The following is a 9,043-nucleotide window of genomic DNA, read 5'->3' as shown; positions in this document are numbered from 1 at the left end:
GGTGTCCTTTTATCCTAGCAGCTGGAAGAGCATCATGGAGAAGATACAGCTGGCATTTCTTCCCAGCAGCTGGACATGTTCCAGGGGGAAGAGTGTACCCGATACTTCTCCCCAGAAGCAGCCAGAGTTCCAGGGAGGGGAGATCAGTGTCCTCACTCTCCAGCAGCAGCGTGTTTACCCGGTAGATGATGGGGGCGCTTGGTCTTGGCTATGGAGGGGTGGTCTATTGATTGGGAGAGGGGCTTGCCATGGTGCTTTGGGCTGTTTGTTACCCTTTATTTATGTTCCATGGATCACGGGGACCCCAGAGACCTATTTTCAAGTTATGTGGGGATACATGGGGAGCTAAGACTGTGTTTTCCTATACATTAGTATCCTGCCCTGGAACAGACTGATGTCAGGTCGGAATCTATTGTTCTCCTGAAGTGAAAAGACCTTGTCCTGTGTTTGTTTACTTCATCTAATTATCTATTGGGACTTGAAATGTTTGACATTCTTGTGTAAGGGGAAGGAGTAGTATGTGACACACTTGTGTAGGCAGGCCCGGATTTCCCACAAGGCCACCGAGGCCCGGCCTCGGGGCGGCAGAGCGCAGAGGGGCGACAGCGGTGACCTTTCCTGGCCTTGGGGCGGCAGGGGGAGTAAATCCGGGCCTGTGTGGAGGAGGAAGGTTTTGTGTCTATATACTGTGCTGTGTATCAATAAAGTCAGTTCTTAAGAGACTAGTCCTGCCTGGTCATTAGGGGAAGGTTTGGCTGTAATTATGATTTTACGGTTCCAGAGTGGAGGAAGCTGATTTCTGACGGAGGTACCCAGTTGGGGTACCAGGCGGTCTGTCACATTTTTCATTAGTGTGTTTAAAATGTCCATCATTTCTTCCAGACTACAGTACCGGCCCCCCCTTTTCCATCATCCCAGGAACCCCTCCCCCCGCTAACACCCATTTTGTTCCTTTATGAAGGGTTACACAGTGGCTTGAATGTATATTCAGAAGAGGATGATAATCTGGAGGATGTGAAGCCGTCTCCTCATTTTCAGGTAATACAGGAATCCCGATATGAAGACAATGTCCAGAATGCAATGATATCACATTGACCTGTTCAAGAAACTGATGATTCTGCTTTTTCCTTTTCTTCAGATTCCGCGATGAGAGATTCTACTGAACGTCATTCCGGAATGATCTGAGCCGTGACTTTATCCTTCCTCCCATTCCTCCATTTTATATTGTATTGTTACTTCTTCATGTATTCATTACTGCAAAATACAAATGTGATTGTTGGATCTTTTTTTTAATTTATATCTTTTTATTATTTTGAAAGAATTCAAACTGTAACATTGAATACAATTATAGTACTTTACATGTATTTAAAGTAAATGCATACATTATTTTAATCCATTCTTTTATATTTGATTACTCTTATCTTCACAACAACCTAATTTGCTTCCGTACTATATTCTAAGTATAAATAATCCCCCCCTGTTAGAAGGGGGGGAAGAAAGGGGGAGGGAAAAGGGGCGGGGAGGGGGGTATCCTAATAAGAAGAAAGAAAGAAAAGGGAAGAGGAGAGGGGGGAGGGGTTACATGGTTAAAAAGGGTCAGTGAATGGGAGGTATGTCTACATAATTAACCATATACATTTACATATAACTTATAAATATTTAAATAAAAAGAGGAAAACACATTATATCTCCTGCAAGCCAGTAAAATAATCAATGGTTATAGATCAGTGAGGGAAAACCTTTTTGAACCCGAGCGCCCCAAACTGCAACACAAAATCAATTTATGTACACTGATCCTCCACTGGACCACCACGTGAATGTTTTTCATTTAATATATTGCCAATTCGGCAATAAATTAAATGGAATCTGGGCACCTGCCAGGGTTAAAGATGCCACTGGCGGCAGCCATCTTTAAAAACTTAATGTGACTTGGAGACCCTTTGAGCACCAGAGGCCCGTGTGAAGCAGCACAGGTGAGAACCCATAGTGTGTTGCCCCGGCAACTGGCACCTAGGCTGGCATGCCACCAGTAGTGATGGGCTGACGTCCCACAAGGCAATGCACCCTCTGAAGCTCAAATTGGTCTGGTGTAAGACTTTGCCCAATCATGGCTCAGTTAGATCCATGATTGGGCAAAGACATGATGTGGGTGCCCCCTTGCAAATAAGCCCCCTTGCCCGCAGACTCCCACAACCACCGGGTCAGGGTTGTGGGGAAGAGGCCCACGGGGGCAAGGTGCTTTTCCATGGGTGACCCTGAAAAAGCACCCTCCCAGTGCCGAGAGCATGTGGCCTGGTGTGGGAGGGAGAGGGGGGCTCGCTCGCCCCCCCCCCCTTCCGGCCCTAACATGCCTAGGCTCGGATCAAGGGTTTGGTATGCAATTTTAGGGGGACCCCACATCCCCCCCCCTATTTTTGTGAGTGGGGTTCCTCCTTTAAATTCCTATAAGACCTTAAGGGCCTGGTATGACTTTAAGGGGGAACCCCACGCACTTTTTTTTTTTTTTTACATAGGGTGCCTTCTAAATATTCCTACCAGACCTTAAGGGTAAATTGTAGCGCATTTTTCTCTGGCATGTTGACCAATGAAAAGTAGCCAAATCCATGACAAGTTCCTGTTCCTGAATCCTAAGCAAAAAGGTAACTACTTTCTCCATCTGCAGGGGAACTACAAGTCACAGGACGCATTTCAAGTAGTGAAAACCTAAGAAAAAAAAAAAAAGCGGCACGTTCCTTCTTGTTCCTTCTTGTTGTAACCAGCAGGTGAAGGTCACATACCTCTCCAGACCTCCTAAGCAAACAGAAGATAACTATGGATGGGCCGAGTGTTCGATTCGAACATGAGTTTGAATCGAACATCGGCAGTTCGAGCGCTTGCCGAACGCCGAACTTTATGGGATGTTCGCGGCTTGTTCGACCGCGGACATTCCATAATGCAAAATGCCCACTGAAGCTCTGATTTGTTGAAGTCTTGCACCTGACCACAGGTCAGGTGCAAGACTTTGCCCAATCAGGGCTCAGCGGAGGAGGGGCATGAAGGAGAAAGTTCTCTATCAGCCTGCAATGAAGAGGAGGCAGGGGGGCGGGGCAGAGGAGCCGCGGCCAGACCGGATCCTAGATGAAGGCGACGGACCAGGAGACCGGAGGCCAGGACAGCAGCGGAGGTAAGGGGGGCAGCGAAGCCATGCAGCGGTCTGTGTCCCCGCTGTCTCCGCCAACATAGGCGTGGAGAGCAGCTGGGATTTGAAGGGACACAGGCCGCTGCAGCCACAGTTTTACTACATGTACAGGCAGCTGTACGGGGGTCGAACATTCGACCCCCATACACTTGCATTGAATTTGAGTTTGTATTCGTACATTTCGGCCGTTCAAATACCAAACGAACACGGGGGTGTTCGGCCCATCACTAAAGATAACATGAAAGCTGAAAAGCATGTAGAATCCTAAGCAAAAGCTGATCCCTACTGCAGCTGCAGTGGAACTACAAGGCCTCATTTAAGGTGCCCATACACTGTACGATTCTCGTACGAGAATCGCGGGAAATCCCGCGATCGTAGGAGAATCGTACAGTGTATGGAAGGCGTGCGACCGTTTCTACTGTACGGTCGCACGTCTTCCATCGAACAAGCAGGCAGGAAAACCCGCCGGGAATCGTACGATTCTCGGCGAGTGAGTGGCCTGCTTGTTCGACAACCGACGAACGGGCTGGTGTGCGCACGCGCACACTGCCCGTTTGCCGTGCTTGCAAGCCCGCCCCTCATTGCAGTCATCCCTTGAGGGGCGGGCTTGCGATGATCGCAAGTACGATCTGCCTGTCCAAGATGGGCAGATCATACGTTTTTTTAAGTACTTTACAACCATCGCAAGACTAAGGTCTTGCGATGGTTGTAAAGTGTATGGCCACCTTTACACTGGGCGTACACGCCTGTAAACAGCCGATCCCCGGGAGGGACAGCAGCTGCATATAACTGTGTGCAGCAGCCTGTTATTCCCTATGAGAGACAAGTGCGGACAACCGTACCCACAAGCATGCGCAGTTCGGGTGTCCATATGCCACAGTACAGCCGCGTCCTCCCATAAAGAAGTAGTAAAATATATCACCAGCATACCAAGGCCAAATCTTCAGCAAGTGATTGTTTTATTGATGCACTCACATCTTGCCACATCACAACGTTTCGGGGTCACTCAGGGTCCCTTTATCAGACATGACAAAGCGCTATAGTCCATTGTAAGCTTAAAAAAAGACACCAAAGTGCAATAGCCAATCAAAACACTCACCACACTGACGTCATAGCGACGTCACATTTCCGCCATGTCAAATTCAAACGCAGAACAAGAAGAAACAACAAAAAGCATAATCATAAACTTTTAACTCTCTACTATGTCCCCCACCGCCACCACCTACTAACTCGCTGACTGCCCAGGACATTGCCACTCATACAATTCGGGATGAGATCGCCACTGTGCAGCCACCTTCCCCTATTCATGTTCCAGACCCTTCATCACACTTGTTACTCTTCTCTTTTGACCCGGTCACCACAGAGGAGGTTACTAAGCTTCTCTCTGACACCCACCTCACCACTTGCCCAATGGACCCTGTTCCCTCACCAATACTCCGGTTATCCTCTTGCTCTATCCTACACTCTCTTACTCACATTTTCAATCTTTCACTCTCTACTGGAATCTTTCCCTCCCCTCTAAGGTCTCGTTCACACCTAGGCGTATTGCATATGCGCGTCTGTCGCGCGGTTTTTTACCGCGATTCGTGTTAAAAAAGTCGCGCGACCGTCACGCGTTTCTGAAGGCTACTTGGCTGTATCCCAATGGAAACGCGCAACAAAACGCCCCAAAGTAGTACCTGTACCTTTTCAGGCGTGGGCCGTTTTGTAGCGCGCTAGGGACGGGCAGAAATACGCCAAGGTGGGAACGAGACCATTGAATACAATGGGATTTATATTTTTGAGCGTTTTGTAGAGCGTTCGTCGAGCGTAGAACGCGCTACAAAACGTTCAGGTGTGAACGAGGGCTAAAGCATGCACTAGTCACTATCTATCTATCTATCTATCTATCTATCTATCTATCTATCTATCTATCTATCTATCAGAGTTGTATCCATGATGTCAAAAGCACCCCACTTCACCAGAACGCTACTCCATTACTCAGTTTAAATTTCCAGATAAACATATTTCCCTTTATTTTTTATTAAAGAACTTTAAAAAAAAAAACGGGTCGCCCCACTACAAGGTAAAATGGGAAAAAGCACTGTAAGCTGCTGTAATGTCACCTGACCTTTGTTACACTCTAACTCTAAGATTCATGGGAGATGTAGTTCTGCAGATTTCTGACGGCCCTCACGTGACACTTTCCTTTAAAAGGAAATCCCTTCCTACCAATCAGAGGCTCTGATAGTGTCACATGACACTCCCCTTCCCGGATATATGTGTCGTCATGGTGTCATTACCTGTTGCACAGTGAAGAGGCGCCTGTGCTGACTTTGCGCTCCATTGCAGCCGCACACGGCAACATTGACGGTGAATTGACTCGGTGACGTTCTTGTAACGCTCCGTTGGTGAGTATGAACGGCTGTTGGTAGTTATTGGATTGTTTGAAATGAGCTCTTAATATTGATGTCTCCAACGCTGGAGTGGCGGCCATTTTCTTGTAGCCCTATAGTTTTAAAGTTTTCAAAATAGAAAGTTCACTACAAATACCTGAAATATCGATGTGCTGGAGATCGCAGGTTGGTAGGAAATGGCTTGCCATAGGGGCCATGGTGAAATTAGAAAGCTGTGCCACGCATGTTTATAGCTATATAGTGTTGATTGATTACCTCTGCTGGAAGCCTGCTCCAAGTTCCTTCTATCCCAGTACAATAAAACTGACTAGTATTACTCTTCATCTTCCCTCCTGATAGTTTATGTCCCATCACCTCAGCTTCATATTTAAAATTGAGGTTGTTGTGTCAGTTTATGAAACCGATAAAAGCTGCAGTAGTGATATTGTCTTGTCTTATCTGTGAAGCGGATGATGTATCTGGTAAGGAGATGCTGTTCTCTTGCCATCATAGGGCAGCGAGAAGTGGCCAATGATTGCAGATTAATGAGGTGCCATGAAAGTACCTAACTGACTGTTTGTGTAAATTGTCTCCATTTTTACTTAGCCAGAGGCTGTGATAGCGGACAAAGAGGACAAATCCCGGTGCCATGTGAAGAAGTAGAGGAAAGACTTTCTCCAATTCTTCATTCACGTGCCAGAAACATTCACCCTCTGCACACTGCCGAGCAGGTTACTATACTCATATAAAATAATCTATATGTAATCAATATATCTATAAATATATATTCATGTGTACATATATTGCACACAGCTATCCCCAAATATGTACGTGCCATCAAAAAAACGTTTTGCCCCCTAATGTGTCAGTTTACATCAGATTATTAACGATCCGGCACCATCAGAACATGGACAAACCCCCCCTGATCGGAGCAGTACAGATCGGATGTCACCACTGCAACATCCATGTCCGTCCATAACTGGACCCCATGTCAGTGTGTGGGGAATTGGGTGTAAACGTATATGTGTCCGTTTACATCAGGTTACCCCCAATCTGGCACAATTAGGTCACCCGAAACGGAACACTGCTGTGTATGTTTTTCCGGACCTGGCCGGAGCCGGGGACCACAGTAGCGGTTAGCGCTTCTGCCTTGCAGCACTGGGGGTCCCTGGTATGAATCCCAGCCAGGTCACTATCTGCAAGGAGTTTGCATGTTCTCCCTGTGCTTGCGTACGTTTCCTCCGGGTGCTCCGGTTTCCTCCCACACTCTAAAAACATGTTGGAAGGTTAATTGTCTCCTGTCTATATTGGCCCTGTATCTAAGCATGTGAGATAGGGACCTTAGATTGTAAGCTCCCTGAGGGCAGGGGCTGATGGGAATGTGCACTGTAAAGCACTGCGTACATTTCTGGCACTATATAAATTCCCATCATAAACTAGTTTTGGCTGCCCGAAGACTAACATTGGGTGTTCAGTTGGGTCCACCTTAAAAACTGACCCGCGGACCCAATCAGAGTGCCCGTGTAAAAGGGGCCTTAGTTTTGTCCTTCGGTTTTCTCTGAGACTGGTGTTTCCACTGCCAGTCATAACCCATCGCAAGCCCCCCTCCTCTTCAGTCATTGGCTGCTAGGATGCTTCCTAGCAAACAAAATTATGCCAGGCAGGGCTGGCTGCTACAAGTAATTTGGGCGGTTGTACAGCCACCCAGCCTCGATCGTGCCGCCTGCCCCCCTCTGCACCGTTCCCTGATCTGCTCTGGGGTCACTGAAGCAGGAAGTGCTGTTCTCAGCACTTCCGGCTTCAGCTGTCAGAAGCCGGCTGAAGCAGGAAGCTTGATAATCTGTATTGGAGAGCAGGAGAGAAATCAGAGGTCTAATTGACCCCTCCTGTCTCCATAAAGAGAACCTGTCACCTCCAAATGCTGTCACATATTTTTTAGCCCCTTTTGAATAACAACAACAACAAAATTTAAATGTGCCGTGATCGCCACATCAGAAGTGTGCCTGTGAAACACACCAGCAGCTGTGCGTTGCAGTGTAATGCAGCCTAAATGGCGGAACACAGTACAAACACGAGTGACTACTCTGTCCGGACCATTTGCTGGGAGGAGTACACACTGGTATTTGCATTACCTTTCTGGTTAAATACTGAAATAAGGGTGTTATAGCTAAACAAGCATCTGGAACAATAGCACTGTGTCGGGTTATCTGGTTTCCCCCTTTGGTTTTGTTGTCTCAGGTATGATTTGATAGGGGTGGGGGATGAGATTCTACAACATCATCTTTACAGCTCATTGAACAATGGTGCCTTCCTCCTAACAAGTAATGTTAACATTGTTCTCTTGTATACCTGCATGACTTTGGTATGCCAGCGTAAAGCAACAAAAGTGTAAAATATAGCTTACAGTATTCAAAGGGGATATTCTAACATGGCCTGGGCAGATTTGTTGGGGCCCCTTGAAATCATAAATAAATTCTAGTGATATTTCTCTAATTAGTATTCAACACCAGCACGCCCAAGTATGTAGGAGAGAGTTACCTAAGGAGATCAGAGAGAAATTATAGACCAGCATGTCAAAGCGAAGGCTAGAAGACCATCTCCAAGCAGGTTGATGTTGCTGTGACTACAGTTCCACTTATTAAGGTCCATGAGGAGTGTAGCCAACCTCCCTGGATGTGGCCGCAAGAGGTAAATCAAACCCAGATGAAACAGAAGGATACTATATATGGGAGACAAAGAGCCGAGGAGAACTTCCAACGGGGTACAAGCTGAACTCCCAAGGTCAGTAATCTGATTGCACCATTTGTCCCCTTTTGGGATCAAAGACCCAGGAGGACTCCTCCATTGTTAACATAACATAAAAACAAAAGCCAGAATGGAATTTGCTGATGTGCAAATTGGCAAGCCACAATGCGTCAGGGAGAATGCTCTTTAGACAGTTCAGAAAAAAACCCGGAGCTTTTTGGCAAGTCACGTTAGCTCTATGAAATAGATATAAAAAAAAAAAAGTCCAGTCTGGATATGAACATCCACATTGCCAGGGCTTGAAAAATCCACTTGTCAGCTCATCTGTGACGAGAGGACGGCCGGGGGCTTTGCATTCAAGCCATCGGGTGTCTCTAGAGGCGCTTGATCGCTTGTATTAGCAGCTGTCACTGCCGGTCCTGAGATCCGCTGTGCCCGATGCGGCCGGGACCGGCACGGCTCTGTGACAGGAGATCAGTACACAAACTCCCTTCGATCTACTTTTCAGTCCCTGAATGCAGGAAGTGATGTATATTACATCACTTCCTGCATTCAGTGTCACTCTCCAGCAACAGAAGCTGATGAAGCCGATCTCTGCTTCATCAGCTTCTCTGGGGGTCCCTAGGTGACATTAGGGGTCTTGGAGACCCCTGATGTCTCCATAAAGAGGACCTGTTATTTAAATTTGGCTAACACATAGGGGGCTTCTTAGCCCCCCATGTAAGAGCAATAAAGTTGTGTAAAA

Source organism: Nanorana parkeri, unplaced genomic scaffold, assembly GCF_000935625.1.
Source record: "Nanorana parkeri isolate BGI_ZX_2015 unplaced genomic scaffold, ASM93562v1 scaffold1552, whole genome shotgun sequence".
In the NCBI taxonomy this organism is placed as follows: Eukaryota; Metazoa; Chordata; class Amphibia; order Anura; family Dicroglossidae; genus Nanorana; species Nanorana parkeri.
Note: the sequence above shows the minus strand (reverse complement) of the source record.